Source organism: Canis aureus, chromosome 4 (genome assembly GCF_053574225.1).
Source record: "Canis aureus isolate CA01 chromosome 4, VMU_Caureus_v.1.0, whole genome shotgun sequence".
Lineage (NCBI taxonomy): Eukaryota > Metazoa > Chordata > Mammalia > Carnivora > Canidae > Canis > Canis aureus.
Window position 1 is genome coordinate 60,263,704 of NC_135614.1, and position 25,361 is coordinate 60,289,064.

General features: G+C 43.9%; 1 protein-coding gene and 1 long non-coding RNA gene across 26 annotated transcripts in view; one reads left to right on the forward strand and one right to left on the reverse strand.

Annotated features, from left to right (window-relative positions):
- SMIM3 (small integral membrane protein 3) overlaps positions 1-25,361 on the reverse strand; it is a 46,007-nt gene that overhangs the window by 14,326 nt on the left and 6,320 nt on the right. For 2 of the 25 annotated variants that reach the window (XR_013378422.1, XR_013378424.1), the window contains exons 5-10: positions 18,638-18,881; positions 18,122-18,253; positions 17,256-17,287; positions 11,149-11,190; positions 4,560-8,291; positions 3,379-3,477 (exon numbers count right to left, since the gene is read on the reverse strand). The gene's annotated coding sequence lies outside the window, so the exon portion shown is untranslated. Of the gene's footprint in view, positions 1-3,378; positions 3,971-4,235; positions 4,382-4,559; positions 8,292-11,148; positions 11,191-14,733; positions 14,960-17,255; positions 17,288-18,121; positions 18,254-18,637; positions 21,681-25,361 lie in introns of those variants that run through there. The other 23 variants (XR_013378430.1, XR_013378415.1, XR_013378418.1 and 20 more) reach the window with 23 other exon arrangements.
- On the forward strand, positions 16,585-17,480 carry LOC144312805 (uncharacterized). Its single transcript, XR_013378435.1, has 2 exons — positions 16,585-16,881; positions 17,258-17,480. It is a non-coding gene; the product is annotated as an uncharacterized LOC144312805 (long non-coding RNA).

Genomic DNA, 25,361 nt, shown 5'->3' on the forward strand with positions numbered 1-25,361 from the left:
CCTGCTTAAGCCTCCACCATCCATCATGGTTATCTGCCCATGACTAAGTGCCTGTTGTGTGCTGGGCCGACAAAGGAGGCTGTCCATGGTGGTGGGCTGGTGGGCTGCCGGGGGGTGGGGGTAGTGATAGAGCTGCAAGGGCACCAGAAGGCTGTGAGTCCCTGCCAGGCTATGTGACTGGGAACGAGTCAGTCTCCTAAGACAGGCCTCATGGTGTACGGCAGGCAGGAAAGGGGCCCCTCAAAATGTCCATGTCCTGGTCTCTGGAACCATGAATATGAAAAAGGAAGCATGACTCAGAGGACAGAGTCATGAAAACAGAGGCAAAGGGACTTTACAGATGTGATTTAAAGACTCTGAGATGAGGAGATTATCTTGGACCACCAAATGGGCCCAGTCTAATCACATGGGTCCTTAAAAGTGAAGAAGGCAGAAGGGTCAGAGAAATGCGGCAGGAGAAGCCCCTGACTCACCGTTGCTTACTCTGAAGGCTGAGGAAGCCAGCTGTGAGCCAAGGAGTGGCCTGGAGAAGCAGGGAATGGCCCGAGCTGACAGCCAGCAAGGAAACGGTGACCTTGGTCCTACAGTCACAGAAACTGAATTCTGCCAACAACTCAAATTAGCAGAGAACCAATCCTCCCCTGAAGACTCCAGAAAGAGACTCAGCCTACTGACCCCTTGATTTTCTTCTAGAAAGACCCATAACAGACTTCTGACTGTAGAATTGACAATAAATCTGATTTTTATTAAGCCACTAAATTTGTGGTACTTTGGTCCAGCATTAGAATCGGACCACACAGTGTGATCCTGAGTAGTCCCTCCTTTGAACTGGGCCTCCTTTACCTGTCAGTCAATTGGAAAGAGTGGTCAAGGTGATCTCCAAGAATCCAGCCAGCTCTCAAAGTCTCACTCTGCTCCCCTGACATCCTACCTCCCTGAGAGCCCTGCGCCAGGTCCAGGGTGGTCTTGGGTCAAAGGCCATTAAAGAAAAAATAGGAGGGAGGAAAGGGTGGAAAAGATGATTCGTGAAAAGCCCCAAGGTATTTCCTAAAATGCCACTTGAGATGGTCAAAAAAAGCCTCCCATTTTGCCATTTGTTACTTCCTTAACCATCCCCCGGAGGAATGAAGTGGAAAATCTGGGAGAGCAAAAAAAAAAAAAATCTTCCTGATTGATTAATCGGTAGAAGCAGTCCAGAGCACTGAGTTAAGGATTCCCTAGCTTTGCAGAGATTAGGTGCAAAGTCCTGATGATCAACTAACTATAGCCTGGGGCAGGGATTAGGAGTGGTGACAGGTATGCCAGGGACACATGTTGCCATTACTTGAAACTGATTGGAGTTTACTTTCCTCTGTCTTTCCTTCTCATTCCTCCACTTCATTCTCTCTGATCCCCTGTACTCAGTTACCAGCAATTCACACAAGCCCAATCAGCTGGTCCGAGTCCAAACCAACAAAATAAGAAAAATTGGGGCACTTGGATGGCTTAGTGGTTGAGCATCTGCCTTTGGCTCAAGTCATGTTCCAGGAGTCCTAGGATTGAACCCTCATTGGGCTCCACACAGGGAGCCTGCTTCTCCCTCTGCCTATGTCTCTGCCTCTCTCTGTGTCTCTCATGAATAAATAAATAAAATCTTAAAAAAAAAAAAAATAAGGAAACTAGAGCTATGCACCACTAAGCAATGTAAAGTACACAGTGTGGTTGTCAAAGCTGGTTTGCTCTTGTCCACTATGCTAGCCAGGTGTAGTTCTGGCCTGTCCCCTTGCCTGGCTACCTCTGAGCTTTTCTACTGGATGGACACCATTCTGTTTCCTTGGTGAGTTAGGATACCAGGATACCAGGGTCTCTAGTGATTCACTAGCCCAGTGGCTGTCAAATTCTTACTGTCCCCCAGGTCACCCTACAAGTAAGTGACAGAAGCAAGATCTGAACCCAGATCCCTGTAGTTCCAGTGAGGTTCAGAGTGTGGGCCCTGGAACCATACTGCCTGGGTGCAAACTGCAGCAGTGCCACCTACTTCCCGTGATCATGGGGAAGTTCCCTACTCTCTTTGGATCTCAGTCTCCTCAACTATAAAATGGATATAATGGTGGTCCCTACCTCATAGGATTGTGGTAAAGACTAAATGAATTAATGCATGCAAAATGCTTAGAATAACGCCTGGCTCATAGCGCTCAGTAAATGTCAAATATGATTTTTTTTTTAAGCAGGCTCAACGTGGGGCTTAAACTCAAGACCCTGAGATCAAGACCTGAACTGAGACCAAGAGTCTGATGCTTAGCGAAGTGAGCTACCCAGATGCCCCTCAAGTCCAATCATTATTACATCATTTGGCTTGCCCAGCCCATGGGGGCAGGTGTCTGCAGGGCATGTCACACCTATTCCTAATACTGTGAGTGTGAATACACGTGTCTATCTTTGATTCCACTGCCAACAGTGGCAGTGTAAGACCAATCAAGATAAAGATTCTCTTTCCTGGCAGCCTGGGTGGCTCAGGGGTTTAGCGCCGCCTTCAGCCCAGGATGTGATCCTGAAGTCTCAGGATGGAGTCCCACATCAGGCTCCCTCCATGGAGCCTGCTTCTCCCTCTGCCTGTGTCTGCCCCTCTCTCTCTCTCTCTCTCTCTCATGAATAAATAAATCTTTAAAAAAAAAAAAAAAAAGGTTCTCTTTCCTTGGAGACATTTCCTTTATTTGTAGATTTAAAACCCCCAAGAAGAAACAGAAGCATATTTTTTAAAAGAAGGATCAGAACACCTGAGACCAAGTCTGTCTCTTTACCTCCTTGGCCTGTCACTTCTGGGCCCAGTATGTGACCTAACCACATCAGGCCTCCAAAGTCTCTAATTTGTTTTATGTCTCAAACACCTCACCACTGCTCAGTGATTCTTAGGTGGCCATGCCAGAGACAAGGAACCCCCAGACCTTTCGTGCAGTGAAAGGTTCTGACACCCTGAGAAGTCACTATTCGGAACACTGATGGAGCATGACTTGTAACCTCCATGGCATGACTCATAACCCCAGGACAGCTGGGAACAGGAGGTCCCTGCTGCGTTAGAGAAGTGCTTCTCTTTGGCTTTTTGGGTCATTACTGGGTCAAGTACATGATGTCTTGAAGCTCAGCTGGGCTGTCTTGCATGTGCTCACCGGATGGCTGGTCCGCCCGCCTACATAACCCGAAGAGCTGTATCATGCTCAACGGTAGAGGCCCATCTGTTCCGTCCCCACTTCGTTTTACAGACACGGAAGGTGAGGTCAAGATGGGGAAAATGCTTCATCAAGGTAACTCAGAGGGTCTCCTGACTTCTAGAGAGCAGTCCTCCCCGCTACCCCCACACCCCCAAACCCCTTTCAGGCATTCGCAAGCCTTCCTCTTTACCCACTGCAGTGGTGCCAAGGTCGTCCAGATGTTTCAGAAATCTTTAATTCTTGAATGTCTGAGCAGCTTTCACTACGATAGTCTAGAGCTTTGAGGAATCTATAGAGAAATGGGAGACTCCCGAGGGGGCCCCCGCCGCCCCCCACCCGTGCCAGTCAGGAAGAAAAGGGTGAAGCTGCGGGAATAGGAGGACTGCCTGGCCTCTCAAAATAACAACCTCCCACAGCTGCGCAGGTTTTTATGGTTTACACCTCTCAGTTCCTGCACTCAGTAAACAGTGCTGAGCGCCTATGTGCCAGGCCTTGGGCCAAGTGCCGAGGAGGCCTCGGAGATGAGGCATGGAGAGGCAGTCTCTACCCTCAAGGAATTCGTGGAGGGGTGGGGGGAGCAGGGGGCAAGACAACCCGCGCCTGGAACCATCAAGTCCGGAGTTAGGAGGGAGGAGGAGGAGGGAGTTTGAAAGGCAGACTTCTCCCCACGATACTCTGCACACCCCCTCTCCCATTGATTTCTGGACGCCAGGGATAATTTCTCCAGTTCGCAGATGGAGAAACAGGGCTGGGAGACAGGACGGTGACACTGCCGGTGACGGACCAAGGGAACCCCCCACCCCCCAGGGTCCCCGCGCCTCCGGGGCCGGGCTCCCCCACCCGGGCTGCGGCCCCCAGGGGGCCCCAGGTCCGCGGAGAAGGTGGCCGCAACTTCGCGGCGGACAGACGCGGGAAAGGGGGGCGCAGAAGTGGTGACGGGGGAGGAATGGGGGAGAAGAGGTGGAAGCAGAGGGCAGTCGGGAGGGCGCGGGGTGGGGACCCCACGAGCACCGAGCCCCACGCGCGACGCCCGATGGCCCCACTCACCCCGGGATCCGCAGAGCTGCTCGGCAAGAGCCCGCGGCCGCCACCGCAGCGGCCCGCGGGGGGCTCGGGGCACCCCGCTCCCGGGGTCTCGGCGCGGCTCGGCTCGGGGCCGCGGCGCTCGGCGGCTCCGGAATGCCCGGCCGCCAGGGACCGCCCCCGGAAAGCCCGCGCCCCCGGCCGCCGCCGCCGCCCCGCCCCCGCGGCCCGGGGGGGGAACCCCGGGGCCCCGCTCCCCCTCCCCCTCCCCCTCCGGCCCCGCCCGGCCCCGCGTCCGCCGGGAGGCCCGCGCCAGCGCTCCGGCCGTCGGGGCCCCGCTCTCCTTACCGCGGGCCGAAAGGCTCGGGCTGGCGGAAAGCGCGTCCTCCGTGCTCCGAAATCCTCCGCGGGCGAGGGCTGGCCGATGGGTGGGCGCGGAGGGGCGCGGAGGGGCGCGGACCCCGGCTCCGGCTCTGCGGCGTACCGAGCGCAGGATGCTTGACCCGCGGCTTCGCACAGTGGGGCCGGTAAAACCTGCGTCCCAGCCCTGCCGCGAGGACGGACTTAGACGCCAGCGTGGAGCCGGTTGGTCGTCTGCTGTGACACGCCTCGGAGCATCCTGTTCACTTCTGTGACAACAGTGACCCGGCCCGACCCGAGATGCCGAGATGCCGATGGGCCGGGGAGAGCTTGATCCTACGCCCCGCGTTCCCCGCCCAGCTGCCACCCAGGGCGGTGCAGCTGTGCGATCTCCTGCCGTTTCTGTGATGCACCAGGGACAGCGATTCCGGTCCTGTCTCAGTCCCCTCGGTTTTTAATCCAGCAGTCCAGCCAGCGCTCTTCAGTCCTGCTCTAAAAAAGCAGGAGCTCAGGCCTTGACCGTCAGCGTGACCTTGAGGACTCTTGAAACCCAGTTCGTGTGTCAGTTTCTTCCTGTGCCCCGTAGATTTAGTGAGAACTAGGCTGTCTCCCCAGGCCTAAATCAGATATGGTTTGGGGGCTGAACTTACCCCCTCCGAGCTTTTCTGAGTCGGGGATGAGGTCAGCAGAAATGACATCTAAATCATCACTACCAGATGCCAGTTTTTAAAGAGGGGAAACAATGAGGAGGATGGAGGGAATTGACAGGAGAAATGATGTGACAAAAATTCTAGGAATTATCACACAACAACATGTTTTAATCAAAAGAGACATGTGGAATCTTAGAAAAGCAAACAAACCAAGTACCACATAATTCTTAACAGTTTAATACAAAACTCTCAGTGGGGGGGACCCCAAAAAGCTAAAGAAGGACAATCTCAATTTAATACAACATGTTTCCTGGTTAGTGGAAGGGGGATTACTCTGGGTGGACACCTGATAACTCCATGTGCTGGATGTGAAGGCTGACTCCCATCTGGGAGAATGCAGAACCCCAGGGCTGGAGCCAGCACCAGCAAGACTGTCTGCCTTTCCCAGTTTGTACTGTTCAGTATCTCTTTAATAATGATTTGCCCTGGCCCCAAAAAAGTGAGCCAAAAGAGAAAATTGAATACCCTATGGGAAATGTACCCCATTAGCTCTGTCTCAGCTGCCAAGAGAGCTTTGGAAGAGAAGAATAATGGATGCTGTGTTGAAGTAGGAGGAGGGGGAAAAAACACAGTTTCAGTACCAAGCTTTGTTACAGTGAAACCCAGGGAACAACTTATATTTCACTTCCTTGGTCCTCAATTACAAGTACTCCAAAGGAAAAGCCATCAAGAATTAAAAAAAAAAAAAAAAAAAAGTAATACTTATGGGGAGATCCCCCTGATAGTGGGGGGGGATTTTGAATAAAAGAAGTTGTAACCTAACAACATTCTACCAAAATACTGCCCAAAGGAGGCCCCTACTGGATACAATTCATCTCAGAAACCCTTTCTGTAAAGGGTACCTGAGTGGCTCAGTGGTTGAGTGTCCGCCTTTGGCTCAGGTTCTGATCCCAGGGTCCTGGGATGGAGTCCCACATCAGGCTCCCCACAGGGAGCCTGCTTCTCCCTCTGCCTATGTCTCTGCCTCTCTGTCTCTCATGAATAAATAAATAAAACCTTAAAAAAAAAAAAAAAAGAAACCCTTTCTGTGAACAACACCTATGCAAGAATTTTCTTATTCATATATTTTTCACTTGCACAAGTACATTTATTTAGTCAGTTTTGGGAAATAATGTGGTATATTGAATTGGAAATCAGGAAACCAAAATTCTGACTGAGTAGCTGAAAGATCATTAATGCCTCAGTTTTCTCACTTGTAAAATAGTAAAATGAGACCTATTCTTTCCATCTGATGCAATTATTGTATATAAAGATTTCATTCATGTATTTATTCAAAACTATTAATTGAAAGTCTCATACATGTTCTAGGTACCAAGGAAGATAAATTCTCTCTTTATTGTTTGACACCTAGTGAGAAAATGTTCACTGTAAATAAGTAAATAAGCAAAATGATATCAAGTCGTGAAAACGTGAATAAAAAACAAGATGATGTAATAGAGTGATGGAGTACATTTTATGTTTTATCATGAAGATTGTAGTTAATCTGGATTTCCTGAATTGTTTGTATTATCAAGGATTATGTTACTTTATAATATATCAACTTAAATGTAAGTTCCAGGGTCTTTCACTATACTTTAATAATTTAAACTGTTTTAAATTTATAGTGAGAGGCCAGTAAAACCTGTAAGGATTTTTTTGTAAGGAAAATTTTTTTGCTTGGATAATTTGTAAGGAAGATAGAACACAAAAACATTCATCACCAAGCATGCATATAATCACACACACACACACACACATACACACACTCCTTTGCCTCTTATTTTTATGTTTGAGAGTGGCTAAACCTTTGGTATATTAATGTGTAGGTTCAATTTTGCCACTTTAAGAAATGCAAATAGGATGTGTGAGGCCAGGAGAGGTTTTATAAGGTTTGCTTTGCTGGTCTGCTAAATGTTTGTATATTTCAAGCCATACTTAGTTACTTGCCCACAGTTATATACTTGAGGAAATAGAAGGTAGTTACATTGCTTAAAAGATGTAATTTATGTGCTAAGAGAATAGATCTTAATAGTTCTCACCACAAAAAAGAAAAGATAAACTATGCAATGGGATGGCAGTGGTAGCTAATACTATGGTGGTAATCATATTGTGATTTATAAATGTATCATATCAACATGTTGTCCACCTTAGACTCACACAATGCTAAGTGTCAATTATATCTCAATAAAGCTGGAAAAAAGAGAAATGAGTAGGATCCCATTTTATTCAATCTGATAAAAGACAAAAAATCTTTTTAAAATACACAAAATAAGATATGAACAAATGTATGAACATATCATTTTTCAAGAAGAAAACATCTAGTCTGTAACAATGCCAATTCTCCTGAGGTAAATGTAAAACTTAAAAAATGTGATTCATATAAAGGGCCATTGAGACTATCTTAAGAATTGAAGTAGTATAGAAATATAAATATAGAATAAGATTATGAGTGCAATTTTGTTATCAAGGGGAAAATGAGCAATTTCGTCTTGAAGTAAGAAAACTATGCTAGAATGTGAAAGATTGGCAAAAGACACATTTTGAATGGGTAAGTTGTAGAAGTTTGATGAAAAGAAAACTTTGTTTCCTTAGTTTATAATACTTGCAAATAATAAGTCTATAAGGAAGCAATGAAATATGTTAAAATTTTAACAAAATTGGCTCTGTTTTAATGGGCTTACTCATTAGACTTTTTAAAAAGGTCTTTCTAGCAATTGTTACATTAATGCAAGAGTAGAATTTAGTTTTGTTATTCTCTATGTTAAAGTGAGAAACTAATCTTGGAATATTCAGTTTGGTTTTTTTGTTTGTTTGTTTGTTTTTTAAGAAAGGCAAACTGCCACACGTAGCTGTAACACCTCCTTTGGATGTGCCTGGAGTTTTGGAAGCATGATTATCCTATGTTCCCCCAGAAATGGACCTTGAGAACTTGCTTGGAGGTTCTAGCAGAGATGTGCAGTTTCTCATATACCCTTGAATGGTCCTTCTCTATGGGAGAAGGTTATCCATCCTCCTCCACTGTGTTTAGCTTCTGGAGGGATGCACAAGAAGAGATGTGGGAGGAAGGGGACACCTGCATAGCCAGCCCAATCAGCCAAATTAACCCCGGTGATCAATGGGGTGACATTGTGCAGCCAGATTACACTTATATTCCCAGTTTCTTCTTAAGAGATATGGAAAGTTATTTTTAATTTCTTTATAATCTGCCCAAATAGGGAGTATTACGTATCTGATCAGAGTTACTTTCTGTGTTCTGTGCATTGTCATGCCCTTCATTACTTAAAAACAAAACAGGAGAAGTTCCTCATTTATTAAATAGCTAAAGTTCCTTATAATTGTACCTATGGTTATGTTTATTTAGTACTAGCATATTGTCACTCTGATTAATAGGCAGCCAAGCTACAACCATTCACTGTTCCCAAGCATCTATGCTTCTGTCTTAAGTTAGGGATGATTCTTCTTTGAAAATTCTTTTTCACGTTACCTTCCCAAGATCAGTTTGATAGTTCATAAAAATATAATGCGTTTTTACATATCAAACCATCTTTGGTGCTTTCTAGATAGCTAAAATACCAAAGGCCTGGCCTCTCACCTTATATGTCATTCACAATTAGGAGGGATAGTGGGTAGAATTAGTTAGGTATGTTTGAAATGCTCCATATGCCTTAACTGTCTCACTAACTGCTATAGGATTTGCATTATATACTAAGCCCACAAAATGGGATAAGCTATCCAATCAAAAAAGTACATTGTAACATTCCCATGTTTATTTTTAGATTTTTAGATTTTTCTGGGGGTGCCTGGGGGGCTCAGTTGACTGAACACTCAACCCTTGATTTCAGCTCAGGTTGTGATCTCAGGGTTGTAAGATTGAGCCCCATGTCGGGCTCTGCGCTAGGCACAGAGCCTGCTTAGGATTCTCTTTCCTTCTCTCTCTGCCCCTCCCCTCCCTTTAAAAAATAAATAATAAAAAAAATAAAAGTAGATTTGTCTGTGTACCCATATCCACAGTACATTCTTACACTTGACGAAACACTGACAAGAACCATAACCCAATAGGATTTATTCCCCCCTCTTCTGATACGGTTGTTTAGTCTAATAAGTTAACAGAGGCTTCAGTCTAATCAAACAAGTGCTTTTTGCTTTCCTTACATGTTTACCTGAAGTCTTCTCCTGCATGCTAAAGCATCTTCAACAAAGGACAGTCCCAACAAATTGTTGAGAAATATTGTACCAGGTATTCTTAACTGGAATAGATTTATAGGGCCAGGCTTCTTACCATAAGCTACCATTGTGACCGCAGGTAGATGTCTATAGACTGAACCATAAGATCAACTCAGGATTGCTAGGACTCTTAGTCCAGAAACAACCAACTTCATGGAAGTATACTGTTGGTCCAAAGTTTACAAGCCAAGAATTAATTACATGAGTCAAATACGTTCATGAGAGAAATATAATTGTGGCTACATGTTTTTAGAATATTGTTGGATTGTTTTCAATGCTTTGTATTTGATGTGCTTATAAGGAAGCCCTTTTTCCCTTTTTTTTTTCTTTTCTACTTTCTTCTCTATAAGGCTCAATTCAGCAAACTCTGCTAATGCAAACTAAAAGGAAATTTTTTAAATGATATCTTGTTCCACTGACCAGTCAGAATTCAAGAGTGAGCACTTTTACTGAGTCTCTAGCAAAGTAAGAAGATTGAAAGATTGAAAGAAACTGCCCTCCTCTTTACAAGGATGTAACTGGACAAATCTATCACCAAACAAAGCCATCAAAGGGTTTTATATTTGAGAAAAAAATCCATTTAATTGGCTACGATCATGTAACCATTAAGGACCAAGAGTTATACTTCCTGTGTGTACAGTGGCCTCCCAGGAGACTGGTCTGGCAAACCTATTCCATGGCTCACAGAGTCTCAACATTATGCTGGCAAGATAGTAATGAAGTTCACCTGCTGGTAGGTCACCAACTTTAGTAAATGCTGGGGACCTTGAAAAAAGATGAAGTCTCTTACTCTTAGGGACTGCAAGCAGAGCTTGTTAGAGATTAATTTTTTAGCTTTGGTTTTCTGATATTGGAATAGATGAGCAAAGACATCAATCTTTGCTAATCTTTCCTAATCTAAAAACAAAATCCAACTATATCCTATGTATAAGAGGCACACTTCAGATTTAAAGACATGAATAGAGGGATCCCTGGGTGGCGCAGCGGTTTGGCGCCTGCCTTTGGCCCAAGGCGCGATCCTGGAGACCCGGGATCGAATCCCATGTCGGGCTCCCGGTGCATGGAGCCTGCTTCTCCCTCTGCCTCTCTCTCTCTCTCTCTCTCTCTCTGTGTGTGTCTCTGCCCCCCCCCCCGTGGCTATCATAAAGAAATAAAAAAATTAAAAAAAAATAAACACATGAATAGATTGAAAGTAAAAGGACAGAAAAGTTATATGATTCAAAGCAAACAGCCACCATAAGGAGGCTGGAGTGGATGTATTAATTAATAACAGGAAAAAAATAGACTTTTAAACAAAATGTTACTAGAAACAAGGAAGCACATATTATAATGATAAAAGAGTCAATCCATGAGGCAATTATAAACATATATGCACCTAGCAACACACACACACCATAAAGCTTGATAGAATTGAGGGGAGAAATAGACAATGTGATAATAATTTTCAGGGACTTTCATACCTCACTATCAATATTGGATAGAACAACTGGACAGATTAACGAGAAGATAGAAGAATCAAACAGTATTATACACATGCTAGATCTAAAAGGCAGATCTACCTAATGACAGAAGAATATGCATTCTCCTTCATGTACAAAGAATATTAGACCAGGTTTCAGGCCATAATATAAGTTTCAATAAGTATAAGTCAACTGAAATCTTACCAAATATGTTCTTTAATCAGGATCACAAGTTGCCCCCAAATCCTAAACAACAACAACAACAAAAAAAACAAAGTTGGAGAATTCTTATTTTCCAATTTCAAAACTTACAGAGCTACAATAATCAACAGTGTAGTACTGGAATAATGATAGGTACATAGATCAATGGGAAAATAATTGAGAGTCCAGAAACAAACCCTCACATTTATGGCCAATTGATTTTCAGTGTTATTTCCAGAACAATTAAGTGGGGAAAGGACAGTCTCTCCAACAAATGATGCTGGGACAACTGGATATTCAATTGCCACAGAATGAAGAATACATTACACCATATACAAAAATAAATTCAAAATGAATCAAAGACAAAAAAATGAAAGTTAAAATTATAAAACTCTTAGGAGATGTTTTCTCCTGTTTGGACTATATCTTTATGACTAAACAGTGGAATATTACTCAGCAATTTAAAAAAAAGTATTGATGCACACTTCAACATGATCCTTGAAAACAGTATGCTAGGAGTACATGGGTGGCTCAGTTGGTTAAGTTCAGTTTTGGTTCAGGTCATTTTCTCAGGGTTGTAAGATCGAGCTCCATGTCTAGCTCTGGGCTGGGCATGGAGCTTGCTTAGGATTCTCTCTTCCTCTTCTTTTACCCTTCCCCCCTCTCACTCCCCTCCTCTAAAAAAATAAAATTGAAAAAAAAAAAAAGGAAAGAAAACAGTGTGTTAAGTAGGGGAAGCAAGGCACAAAGGACCTATCTATTAGATATTCCATTTATATGAAATATCAAAAACAAGCAAATCAGTAGAGATGGAAAGATTAGTGGTATCTTAGGGCTGGGCTTGTGAGGAGGGATGGAGGGCAATATTTAAAAAGTGTGGGATTTCCCTCTGGGGTAGTGAAAACCTTCTGAAATTGATTGTGATGATCACTGCACAACTCTGTGAACATACTAAAAGCCAGTGATGGTATACTTAAATGAATTGTATGCTGTGTGATTTATATCTCAATCGAGGTGAGAATTTATCTTTGGAAGGATAGTGGGTATTGAAAATGCAGTCCTAGTTCTTTGTGAAGTCTCCAAACAGAAGTTAATTCTCTTGCTATAGTAGTTGTTTAGCACCATGTGTTGACCACATGACAATGAGGCTTCTATGCAAGCAAGACAGATCAAATAACCACCCAAATATAATGAAATCAGCCGTTTTTATGATCATAGATAATTTTTTTTGATCATAGATAATTTTTGAAGTTTATTATCATAGAGGTGGAGTGACAAGAAAAATTATCCACAATGTGGAAACAAACCAAAAGGATGACTGATGTCTTGTTAACATCAAACCAGAGCATAGCTTCACAAGCCTGCATAAAGGTCATCTGACTCTCTAGGCATGTGTACCTTTGTTTCACTTACTGTTTATTGTTAATGAACAGTCCAGACATTGTAACAACTTTGTAAAGTTAGATGCTAACCTGCAGAAAGTTTTGATAAGGTACAAATTTATTTGTTTGGCTTGGTTTGCCCAGTAGGGGTGGAAGTGATTTCTATTTATTAGCAAAGATAGTCCTCAAAGTTGTGTTTTTATTGCCCTCTAGGACATTAACCAATTTTGCATCTAACTCATCAATCTTATCCCAGCATTCTTTCTCATCCTGCTGTTTCCTTCACTAACCACCTAAGTAAAAGTTTGATGCATGCTCACTATGTGTATGTATAAAAATTATATTTTAAGCATTTTATTTTTTAAAAGATTTTATTTATTTATTCATGAGAGACACACACACACAGAGAGAGAGAGAGAGAGAGAGAGAGAGAGGCAGAGACACAGGCAGAGGGAGAAACAGGCACCATGCAGGGAGTCCGACGTGGGACTCGATCCCAGGTCTTCAGGATCACGCCCTAGGCCGAAGGTGACACCAAACCACTGAGCCATTGGGGCTGCCCTATTTTAAGCATTTTCAAATGAGCAGGGAGCCTGATGTGGGGATTGATCCCAGGACCCCAAGATCATGACCTGAGCCGAAGGCAGATGCTTAATCAACTAAAATTTTAAAAATTGAGTTTGAATCCTCATTCTGGCAGTGACTGTGTGACCTTGGGCCAAGTATTTAATGTCTATGGAGCCTCACTTTTCCCTTGTACAAGATGTTAATGGCAATGCCTTCCTCAAGGGATTTTAGTGAGGATGAAGTAGGATTTAAGTAAAATCATGAATGTGGAAAAGCCTGTCACTGGTAAGCATTACCTATCTGTATACATGATAGGTGTGGAGCATGTATTCAATCTATGGTTTTCTCTGGGCCTAGAGGTAGATGTTTTATTGCCCTATTGAGCATTAACTAGTTTTGCATCTTTTTCATCAGTCTTGTTTAAGCATTCTTTACCATCTTATTGGTTGACTGATGGTATTTACAATTCTTCCCTTCCTGCATTTTCAATAAATTAAAACACTGCACATCCAAAATTAAAGATTGTTTAAGCAAACCCCTCTTTTACATATGGGGAAACTCAACTGAGCCTCAGGAAGATTGAACAGCTTCCCAAGGTCACCAGCTGGTCATTGTCAAAGCCAGATTATGAGCCCAGGACTGTCTGACTATAAAGCCGAAATTCTATGTCATTGCATTAATGATTTGGAGTAGGGTCTGATTTTATCAAGGCCCTTAGATCAGATCGCAATATTGGTTGTGATATTTTCCTAATACCAGCATCTGACGCAGAATATTGCTTTCTGTGGGGTGAATAAATGACAGGATGCAGAGAAGAGAGGTCAACAAAGACTTCTCTTTCTAGTTCTGAGGTTGTGCCTAAAGGCAGTTGGATGCTTGAAAACTTATTGTGTTAGTCATGGTTCTCCAAAGAAACAGAACCAATTGGGTGGTGCATTTATGTGTGTGTGTGTGTGTGTGTGTGTGTGTGTGTGTGAGAGAGAGAGAGAGAGAGAGAGAGATGAGCTCCCTAATGGTGGAGATATGCAAGCAGAGAGATATTGCAGAGGACTCCACTGGAATGGTGGATCGCTGGTGAGATGGGGGGAGTGAGTGTACCATGGGCATGATGGAAAGGGCACTAAACTGGCACCAAACAGCTCTAAACCGTGGCTCCTGGTGCTGGCTCTATCACTAGTTTGTCATGTGACCTTCGATGAGTCCCTATCCCTCTTGAGGTCTTTTGACCCCAAAAGTAAAAAGAAGGGAGTTGAATTAGATATTCTTTGAAGTCTCTTGCACTTCCAATATCTTTTCAAGGTAGACTCAGCCTCTTAAGATGGCTACAGTTTTGAGTTACTAGCATATCTATGCAGGATGATCCATCTTGTTCCATTTATGGAAATGTCCAGCTCAGACACCAGCTCCCTGCTTGCAGGTCCCTCAACAGCTCAGTTCTTCCCAAAAAGTCAGGCACTGGGAAGCAGGACTCCTGAGATGACTTGTTCTCTCCCTTCCCCTCTCTCCTTGGAACAATTCCCAAGAACATTTCCACTGTACAGATCCTTGGGCAAAATCCCATCTTACTCTTTGGGGAAGCCCCACTGGTTTGCTAACTTTCAAAAAATGCGCCCTCAACCTAAAAACTAGATGCAGGATCTTTTAATTACAACTTTTTTTTATTGTAGCTGAAAGACTTCATTGAACTAATGATTAGGCAAGAAAGTAAAATTATGGAATTTTTCAAACCAATGGCATTTGAGCTGAAAACAAGTTGCTGAGCAGACAGGAAGAAATGGAGATGGAAAGCTTCCACATTATAGCTTTCAGGTGGAGCAATGGTCCCATGGTCTCATGGTTGTAATTATCTGCATTCACTTTCATGGCTTAATTCCAAAGTGTTCAATTATCACAGTCATGTGATAGACTGAGATGAGATGAGATGAGAGAGAAGAGAATGCCTATTACTGGCAGATATCACAGTCCAGCCAATATAATTTTTAAAGATTTATTTATTTATTTTAGAGAGGGAGAGAGAGAATGAGCAGAAGGGGCAGAGGGAGAGGGAGAGAGACTCTCAAGGAGACTCCCTGCTGAGCACAGAGCTCCATGTGGGGCTCCATCTCACCACCCTAAGATCACGACCTGAGCTGAAACCAAGAGTCGGATACTTAACTGACTGTGCCACCCAGGTGCTTCCAGCCAGTATAATTTTTGTGGTCATAAGAAAAAAAAAAATCGGGATGCCTGGGTGGCTCAGCTGGTTAAGAGTCTGCCTTCAGCTCAGGTAGTGATCCTGGAGTCCTGGGGTCGAGTCACACGTCAGGCTCCCAGCTCAGTGGGGCTCCTGCTTCTCCCTCTCCCCACCTACTTCTGTGCACTCACTCTGTCTCTTTCTCAAATAAATAAAATCCTAAGAAAAAAAAATATGTAAAATAGAAGGCTTTGCCTTTATTTTCTTTCCAAGAAAGATTATTTCAAGCACACTTCTTTAGAACATTTGCCACGTGGCAAGGGTTTTAGATGCATCATACCGCTTAGTCCTTGCAGCAATTCTGCGGTGCAAATGTTATTAACCTCCATCTTACATGTGGGAAAACAGAGCCCCAAAGCGGACATGCTGACTTGCCTAAGATTCCTCAGACAGGAAGTGGCAGGACTGTCTCTACTTGTCTTTCAGCTAACTGACTCCTACTGAGTTCAGCCCTCCCTGTGCCGTGCCTCTGCTCTCTGCTCCGTGAGGAGTCAGTCCTGCCCTAGCTAATGAGCCATGCGCGATGTACAAGCACAGTCAGACCATCAGATGCATACTATGACAGAGGGTGGAGGACAGTAATTGGGAGAATCAGAAGGAAACCCTCCTGATTTTGAAACCTAAATAGTGCTATTAAATTTTAGAGAGTATTAGTAAATACTACTCATTTACTTTATTTTTTGGTCTTTATTCCTTAATTCTTTTTTAAGTTTTTATTTATTTTTTCATTTAAGCAATCTCTACATCCTACATGGGGCTTAAACTCATGCCCCTAAGATCAAGAGTCATATGCTCTTTGGACTGAGCCAGCCAGGTGCCCTTACTCGTTTACTTTAAATATGCGTGTATGTTTTATTTGTAGCTCTGGATTCACCCTCCACAACCTCCTCCATCCTGCGATGTGCATGGGAGGTGCATCTGTACAGGCTGTAGCCCCTCTCAGTGGGACACTGTCAATCCCCTGGCTGAATCTCTTGGACCTCTCCACTTCAGTTCTCCTCAGGCTCTCAGCTGCCAGCACCTGCTCCTTTGTGGATGAGGGCTTTGCCCACACAAGCCCCATCTGCCAGCCTGGCAGTCTCAAAATACCCAGGAATTCACACACATCCCCAGGAGCAGCCCTTGGCCAAAGATGTTAGTAGAGGCATAAACACCTGACTCCTTCACCCTGCAGTGATGTTTTGAGTGGTGTGTTTATGTTGTTCCCCAGAGTTTCTCTGGGGGACTAAGCTCCAGGCACCCACCCAGACTGCTGGTTTAACAGCCCAGTCTTACTGGGCACCTTCTCTTCCTTGTATCAGTTCCTCACTCCTCCACTGGTGTTCCCTGAACCTAAGATGATTTCACTTAAACTCTCATCTCATAGTGAGCTTTGGAGGGAAGCCAAACTACGAGAGGTTTCTTTGACATCTGACTTCCTGTTGGGTTCAGCTAAAGAGGAAGAGGCAGCAGGAGCTGAGGCATTTTGCATTCTACCTTCCACCCTGGGGATGCCAATGCCTGGCTCCTGACAGGGGGCCCTCTTCACACTGCCCTCTCTGACTCCAAGCTCTGGTAAGTATTCCCCACCCCTACCCCTTCAGACCTCAGGTCATACACAGCACCCTGCTTTTACTAGCCTTGGGGTGCTACAGTATTCCTTGTGATTATGCTCTACTCCACTCACACTTTTAAGCAAAACACTCAAAAAGATACATGCACCACCATGTTCATTACAGCATTATATACAATAGCCAAATATGGAAACAACCCAAAGGTCCATCGATGGATGAATGGGTAAATTGTGGTATGTAAACAATGGATATTATTCAGCCACAAAATGAATGAAATCTTGTCATTTGTGACAACATGGGTGGACCTCAAGGGCATTTGTGAAGTGAAATAAGTCAGACAGAGGAAGACAATTACCATATGATCTCTTTACTTACAGATATGTCCTGGGATGTCCTACAGGTGGAACCTAAAAACAAAAATGAAAACAAAAGAGCTTCCCTGTGAGAGCAGAAAGATTCTCAAATAAAACATGGACATCTCAAAATCTAAAAGGGCTCCCCGGAAATGAATTGTAAGAGGCAATCAAAATGCACAGACGGGAGTGTGGGCAAGACTGGAAATCATCTAAACATAATAAAATAAATCAATCTGGCAAGTTAGAGATCAGTTTCACTCCAAACCACTTCTTCTGTCTGAACCTGTTTTCCCACTTGTAAATGAAGGAATTAGACTAAACTTGGTAGCCTAATAACATATACTACCAACTTAATATGTTCTATGCTCTACTCACTTTAACTTTTATTCACTTGTTTTACCTTCACAGCAAAGGTTAAAACTTATTTGGAAGAGCCCTTGACACCATTCCAAATGGGCTGGGCTCTCCCACACCAGCATCCCCTTCCCAGCCCGCACTGGAGCTCTGAAGATCTGTTTAGCAATGGACTGGCTCTTTCTCTGGGTCTCTTGTGAAATACGCTTTCCTGTGTGGTAATCATCATGCTTTGTGATTTGGAACAAAGTAAATTAGAGACTGGACAAGTTAGTTTCATCCCCTTCTTTTAAACATAAAAGCATCTGATCCTTTCTATGATGTTTTTATTTTGACCTGAGAAAGAAGCAAATAATCTTGATAAGGATATAAACTCCCAGTGGCTGAGTTTAGCCAAACCATGAAATGGATTATTCCCCAACCCAACATGAGCCTCTATGATGCATGACTCCGAACCACCCTTCATATGGCAGTCTGTGCTGCGTGCATGATGTGCTCAAGCTGGGCATCAGGCAATCAAGTAGACTCTACCTTCAAAATAGTCAGAATTTCTGGTCCATGGCACTGTTATATCCCACCTGGATTACTGCAGTAATCTCCAAAATGACTCTTTGCTTCTTTGTCTTTCTATAGTCCATTCTCAAAATAGCATCCAGAGTGACCCTTGTAAAATGTAAGTTAGATTATGTCACTGCTCTGCTTGAAATCCTGCAATAGCTCCCTACTGCCTTCAGAGCAAAAATACAATATCTTTAAAATGCCCTCCAAGACCCTACATGAGCTGTACCCCCTCCCCCTTACTTCTGGGATTTCATTTCCTAAACTATTTCCCCCTTGCTCACTCCATAACAGCCCCTCTACTTCCTTGATGCTCCTTAGCTAGGCCTTAGAGACTTTGCTATCCTCTGCAAGGAAGGCCCTTTCCCCAAATAACCATCAGCCTACTTCCCATTTCCTTCAAATATCTGCTCAAATCCAATTTTCTCAAAGGGCTACCCTGACCATCTAAAATTGCAATTTGCCTCCCTCCCCCCATTTCTTTCTTACCTTCTAAAAGAAGGAATTGCTCAAAGATCAAAAGGAAAATATATTTTTTAATTCACTGACTTCCATTTGCCAGCAAGTTCCAGATAGCTGAAGGTAGTATCCATCCATTCAACAAATGCTTATTGATTGCCTGCTGTGTGTCAGGCACTGAGGCAGGAATTCAATCTTTGATTCTATTTCAGTCAGATCAACCATCAATACACTGGTGGTCTTCTAGAAGTCAGGTTTGGAGTTAGGCGGTGAACTGTGTAGAGATGGAGGTCCAACCGAGTGTCAAGAAAGCAATGAACTTGGCATGAAGACATGTGTTCAAACTCTAGCTTCACCTCCAACTTCCTCTGGCATCTTACCAAGTCCCTTCCCTTTGCTGGGCTGGCTTTTGCTCATCTTTACAGTAAGGAGTGTGGACTAATTCATCTTTAAGGTCACTTCTAGCTCTACTCTTCCATGCTTTTACCCTCATTGCATGAGAGCTAGTCTCTAGAACTAATTGTGAGTTTCCAGGGGTGAGTTGGCAAACAAGTGGGAGGAGGAAATGAGTGGTGTGCATGGTCATGAGCTGTCTGGCCCTTGTGAGCCAGCACTTCGGGGGCCGGAGGTCTGCCTCAAGCACTAGCAACAGTTGGGTAACAGCTGTACTGCTGCAGTGGTTAGCCCGAGGTCACCCTGTGCACTCTCCAGCTGAAAGATGACACCCAGCTCGTGTCTCTGCATTCTCAGGAGAGCACAAAGGAAGTGTTCTATGGGCCACAGAACTGAAATCAGCTTTCCATTGGTCTACTAAACCCAGAGAAGGGAGAGGGTAGGGGACAGGCTTTGCTTTGGCTTGACGTGTGCTTGGAAAAGTCCCGTGGAAGCCAAGGGGACAGCATTCTAGAGATGTAAAACTCACATGCCTCAAATGGGAAGGATGCCATCCCAGCAAACTTCCAAGGTAAAATTGAACAAACTATCCATTAGCATACCACTTCCTCTTTTTTTAATTTTTATTTATTTATGATGGTCACAGAGAGAGAGAGAGAGAGAGAGAGAGAGAGAGAGAGGCAGAGAGAGAAGCAGGCTCCATGCACCGGGAGCCCGACGTGGGATTCGATCCCGGGTCTCCAGGATCGCGCCCTGGGCCAAAGGCAGGCGCCAAACCGCTGCGTCACCCAGGGATCCCCACTTCCTCTTATATTTGCTTTCTTCCTTCCTTATTTTTTAAAAAAGATGCTATTTATTTGAGAGAGAGAGAGAGAGAGAGAGAGAGGGAGAGAGAAAGAAAGAAAGAAAGAGAAAGAAAGAAAGAAAGAAAGAAAGAAAGAAAGAAAGAAAGAAAGAGAAAGAAAGAAAGAAAGAAAGAAAAAGAAAGAAGCAGACTTCCCACTGGGCAGGGATCCTGATGCAGGGCTGGATCCCAGGACCCTGAGATCATGACCCAAGCTGAAGGCAGATGCCTAACTGACTGAGCCACCCAGGCTCCCCTTCTTTTTTTTTTTTTTTTTTTTAAGTGTTGTTAGAGGAGCAACTGGTTTCTTACTCAGTCATGGATACGAATTAACTGATGTACCATGAAGCAGGAAAGTTCATTTATGAAATGAGAAAATGGAATACTGTACCAGAAATCAGAAAATGCAGCATATTTCTTTAACTTTCTCAACCTCATTTTCATTGAAAGATGAAGGATTAAAGCAGGATCTTTCTAGTCTGTGATGTTTCTAAGTCATCCAGTCTACTATACCAGGATGCTATCATAGGCAAGAGATAGCAAACTCCAGCCCATGGCTACTGCCTGTTTCTCTGAAGCCTGCAGTTGCAGGCTGCCGAAGCAGACTGGCACTGTAAGTCTTGGAAACCGAGCCAGGCATCCTCCTATGTCCCTCTTTCTCTCACTGCTCCCAGGGCCTGCCTCCCAGCCCCAGTACTTGTGTTTTGCTGCTGCCTAGGGCCCATGCTGGTAGCTGCCTACACTGGGGATTCTGCTACTGGTGACTGCCGGTCACTGAGCAGTGGAATCTCAATCTGTCCCAGTTGAGATGGCCAGACTCCCTTGGGAGGAGAGAAGAGCACCCAGATATAGGTCACTGGGGAAGAAAGTTAAACTGAGCATGGTGGCAGCCTCTCTCTTGTCCCCCTTACCCCATCCCCTACCACTGGCCTTTTCTCTCTCTCTCTGCTGGGGGAAGGTCTCCAACTTGGGGCAATGTGCCTGCAATGGCAATCCAGAAAGATGGAACAGAAGTTTTCTCTCTTGTTATATAGCTACATAATATCCTTGATTTTGTCCCTTGGCCTTCAAAGCCCAAAATATTTGCAATCTGGCCCTTTACAGATCTGGCCCTTTACAGAACAAGTTTGCCAAACCGTGGTCTATGTAGTCTGTAAGATGGTAGAATGTGGAGTTAGGTAACCTGGGTTCATCCACTTTCTATTAGTGTGACCTTGGGCAAGGTCCTTAAGTTTCCCTGAACCTGTTTCTTCATCTGTAAGACTGAGTTCATAGTGATAGCACCTGTCGTATAGGCTTGTTGTATGTATGTTAGGTGACTTGTGAACAATACCTATTAGGCAATGTGAGCAGACTTAGCAATTTGTGCACATAATAAATAATCCCAGATGTATGTCATCAAACCGAATTTATTGAGTCCCTATTCTGGGCCAGGCCCTTTGCCAGGCCATGATCTGGAAGGGAAGATAGATTTGCTAAAAAAAAAAAAAAAAAAACAAAGACAAAGAAGTATGTCAGTTGCTCTAACAGGACACAGCTGTGGGACAAAGGCAAGCATGTCCAATCCCTTTTTGTAGATTCAGACAAGGTTTCACTGAGGAAATTAACCTTGAGCTGGAGGAGGGAACTGCATGTACAGAGGCATGAAGGCATACAAGGACACAGCCCATTCTTCTTGTTGGCTCAGCAAGAGACATCAGCCTTGAGTGCAAGTAGGAGGCGTTTGAAAGATGAGGCTGAAGAGGTAGGAAGGCCCCAGGGCCTGGAGAAACCTTATATGCTATCCCAAGAGTTTGGGGATGTCTCCTGTAGGTATTGGAGAGCCACTGGAGAAAGCTGAACAACAAAAAAGGATCAAGATCAAAATACGGCTTTCAGAAACATTGCTCTAGCTCAAAGTGGAGAGCAAACCAAGTAGCAGCCAGGATGCTGCAACAGACCCAAGAGAAAAAACAGTAAAACTGAATTAAGGCAATAGCTATGAGAATGAAGAGAGGCAGGTGGATGAGCTATTCAGGAGGTAGGATCAAAAGGTAAGAGCCACCTAGGAAGTCTCTAGGTTTTTGGCTGGGGCAGCTAGGTGAGAGTAAGGGTATAGCTATAACAGGAGAAGCAGGGATATGGGGCAAGGTAAGAAGCTCTAGAAAAATCAATTCCAAGTTGAGTCTGTGGACACTCTCCCAGAATGAAGGCATGGTTGTAGCCCTCTGCCATATTTACCCTTGGGAAATAAGCTACAGGAGGGGTTTGAAGAAATGGGGGCTTTTTTTCTTTCCCCTCTGTTCACTTACCATGACTTTTAGATGAGTGTGCAAATTCAATGCCAGGAAACCTGTGATTAATGCAGTTTTCTAGCAGGAAACCAAAATGAGAAGGGTGGCGCAGGTAGATGGCCAGCACAGGTTAGACCAAGCCTCTAGGGTTCTTAAGCTACAGAAGACCCAGAGACTTTGATATGGGGGCTCAATTTCAGGCCTTCTCAAGATCTCATTTGGCCACAGTGTGACTGAGTCCAGTTTTTTTTAGTCGTTATTGTGAATTTACTCTGAAGAGTTCCTTAGGGAAAGGAAAACCCTTTGGGTTTTTCATACTTGGTATAATTAGGGACCCTTTGTTACAAGTGCCTACTACTACATAGCTTACAGAGTGCTTTCACAGACATGGTGATTTTCTATTTACACCAAAACAGGGATTATTCTTTCCATTCTATGGGTTATGAAACAAGACTCAGAGGTGAAAACAGCTTTTTCAAGACCACACAGCTAGAAAGTGTAAAATTATTCACTCATATTTGATAACATTCCATGTTGGCAAAACAAGTGGAAATGGAAGTCTCAGATACTTATGGTGAGAGTATAAACTGGTCCGGTCTTTTCACAATAGCTCATTTCCATTAAGTATTAACTGTGGTTACCAGTTATTTGGCAGCTCCACTTTTGGGTCTCTATCTTAGCCTCAAACCACCCCCCCCCCCTTAAACAAGAGAAAGGAACTTGCAGGCAGAGAGCAAAGTCAACCAGTTGGAAGGAAGGTCAGTACAGGGGCACATTATCAAGCTCGTCACCACTGAATGCAACTAGGGCTCAATCCTGCTGGTACCCTCTAAAAACACGCAGAGGACATCTAGGAGAAAGAAGAGGGGGGCATTTATTCACAGGTTCCCACCCTACATTCGTCAATGATTGTCCCATAGAATGTTCACTCTTTTACACCTCCACGTTTGCCACATGGATTCCCAGAGGGATCCCAAGAAAGTATTCATGTAGTAATCATAGAGTTAAAAGTAAAAAGGCGGGGGATCCCTGGGTGGCTCAGCGGTTTAGTGCCTGCCTTTGGCCCAGGGCGCAATCCTGGAGTCCTGGGATCGAGTCCTGCGTCGGGCTCCCGGGGCATGGAGCCTGCTTCTCCCTCTGCCTGTGTCTCTGCCTGCCTCTCTATGTCTATCATGAATAAAAACTAAATAAATCTTTAAAAAAAAGATCTTATTAAAAAAAAAAAGTAAAAAGGGGGATCCCTGGATGGCTCAGCGGTTTAGCGCCTGCCTTTGGCCCAGGGCGCGATCCTGGAGTCCGGGGATCGAGTCCCACGTCAGCCTCCCGGCATGGAGCCTGCTTCTCCCTCCTCCTGTGTCTCTGCCTCTCTCTCTCTCTCTCTATGTCTATCATAAGTAAATAAATCTTTAAAAAAATAAAAGTAAAAATAAAATAAAAGTAAAAAGGTTTGGGGGGGACCTGGGCCTGGGGGCTGAAGTTGGCACTGGAACACAGATCTCCAAAGTGAGGTCTAATTTTCAGAGTTTGACAGGTAGGGCTCTGTGGAACCAGAATCAAGGAGAATAGAAGCCAGCCCCTGAAGTGGGGAGAGAGGCCTGGCAAGAGATAGGCAGGATGCTTTCATTTTCTGCCACTGGAGACTATCCATATTCCATAGCATAGTGCACAGAGAACATTTGACATCCTGCAAGGCAGTGCTACCAATGATCAGAAAGTAGCAGAGACAAGGCCAGCCATGCTCAGTCCTGGGGCCAAAGGCAGAAAATTAAACCAATGATTACCAAAAAACAGTGGTTCTCCAATATTGTGGACATGAGATTCACCTGCAAGCTTAATAGAGATTTAGATTTCTGGGAACCCCCCAAATTCTAATTTGGGTCTTGATAAGGGCCTGGAAACTACATTTATAATGGTAATTCTTGATCCAGGGCCACTTTTGAGAAACACTGCTCTAGGGCCTAGACTCTGAGACCTTTGAGGGCAGGAACTACCTCATTTATCCCTGGTTCCCTCCCTCCTCCTGCCACATAGAAACCAGATAATTGGGGCAGCCCCGGTGGCCCAGCAGTGTAGCGCCGCCTTTGGCCTGGAGTGTGATCCTGGAGACCCTGGATCAAGTCCCACGTCAGGCTTCCTGCATGTAGCCTGCTTCTCCCTCTGCCTGTGTCTCTGTCTCTGTCTCTCTCTGTCATGAATAAATAAATAAAATCTAAAAAAAAAAAAGAAAAAGAAAAAGAAAAAAAGAAACCAGATAATTGTCCATTGAATCAAACTGTTCAAATCCAGTGTTCCAAAAACTATATTTCATGTGGAGTCAGCTCCAGTCTGTACTCTCTCTTTACCTGCAGGCTCTGGGACTTGATTTTACCAGAGGAGATCAGTCCAGTAAAAAGTGATTAACACTTAGCAGAGACCAGGTTATAAGCCATGAGGCCAAAGAATTCATTAACATAAGGTACAACTGCAAAGCAGTTGGCTGTTAATACATTTTCTTCTAAGAGCAGAGTCCAACTATGAAACTATTGCTTGGTGAATAAGAGATCAGAGTAAATGGAATTTACTGATTTTTAGGCTTAAATTGTTAGAATGTGACACAAACTGTGAGATAATATATATGAAAGCACTTATAAATCAAAAAGTGCTATATTATATGTAAGATATTACTAACATCATCATAACAAAAATTTTATGCCAACAACAGAACATGTAGATATATAAAGCAAATATTAACAGATCTGAAGACCGAAGACAGTAGAACAAGGGGACTTCAGTACGCCACCTGCATTAATGAATAGAATATCCAGACAGAAAACGATAAAGGAACAGTTGACTTGAACAACACCGTAGATCACACAGACTAATAGACATTAGCAGAATATCCCACCTAACAGCAGCAGAAAACACCTTCTCAACCACACACGGATCTTCCTCCAGAATAGATCACATGTTAGGCCACAAAATCAGACTTCAAAATTAAGAAGATCAAAATCATTCTAAATATCTTCTCTGAACACAATGGAATGAAACTAGAAATCAGTAACAGCAAGAAAATGGCAAAATTCAGAAATACACGGAAACTAAACAACATACTTGAACAACCATTGGGTCAGAGAGGAAATCGAAAGAGAATCTGAGGGACGCCTGGGTAGCTCAGTTGGTTAAGTACCTGATTTTGTGATTTTGGCTCAGGTCATGATCTCATGGGGGGTGGGATCGAGCTGCAGGGAGTCTGCCTGAGTTTCTC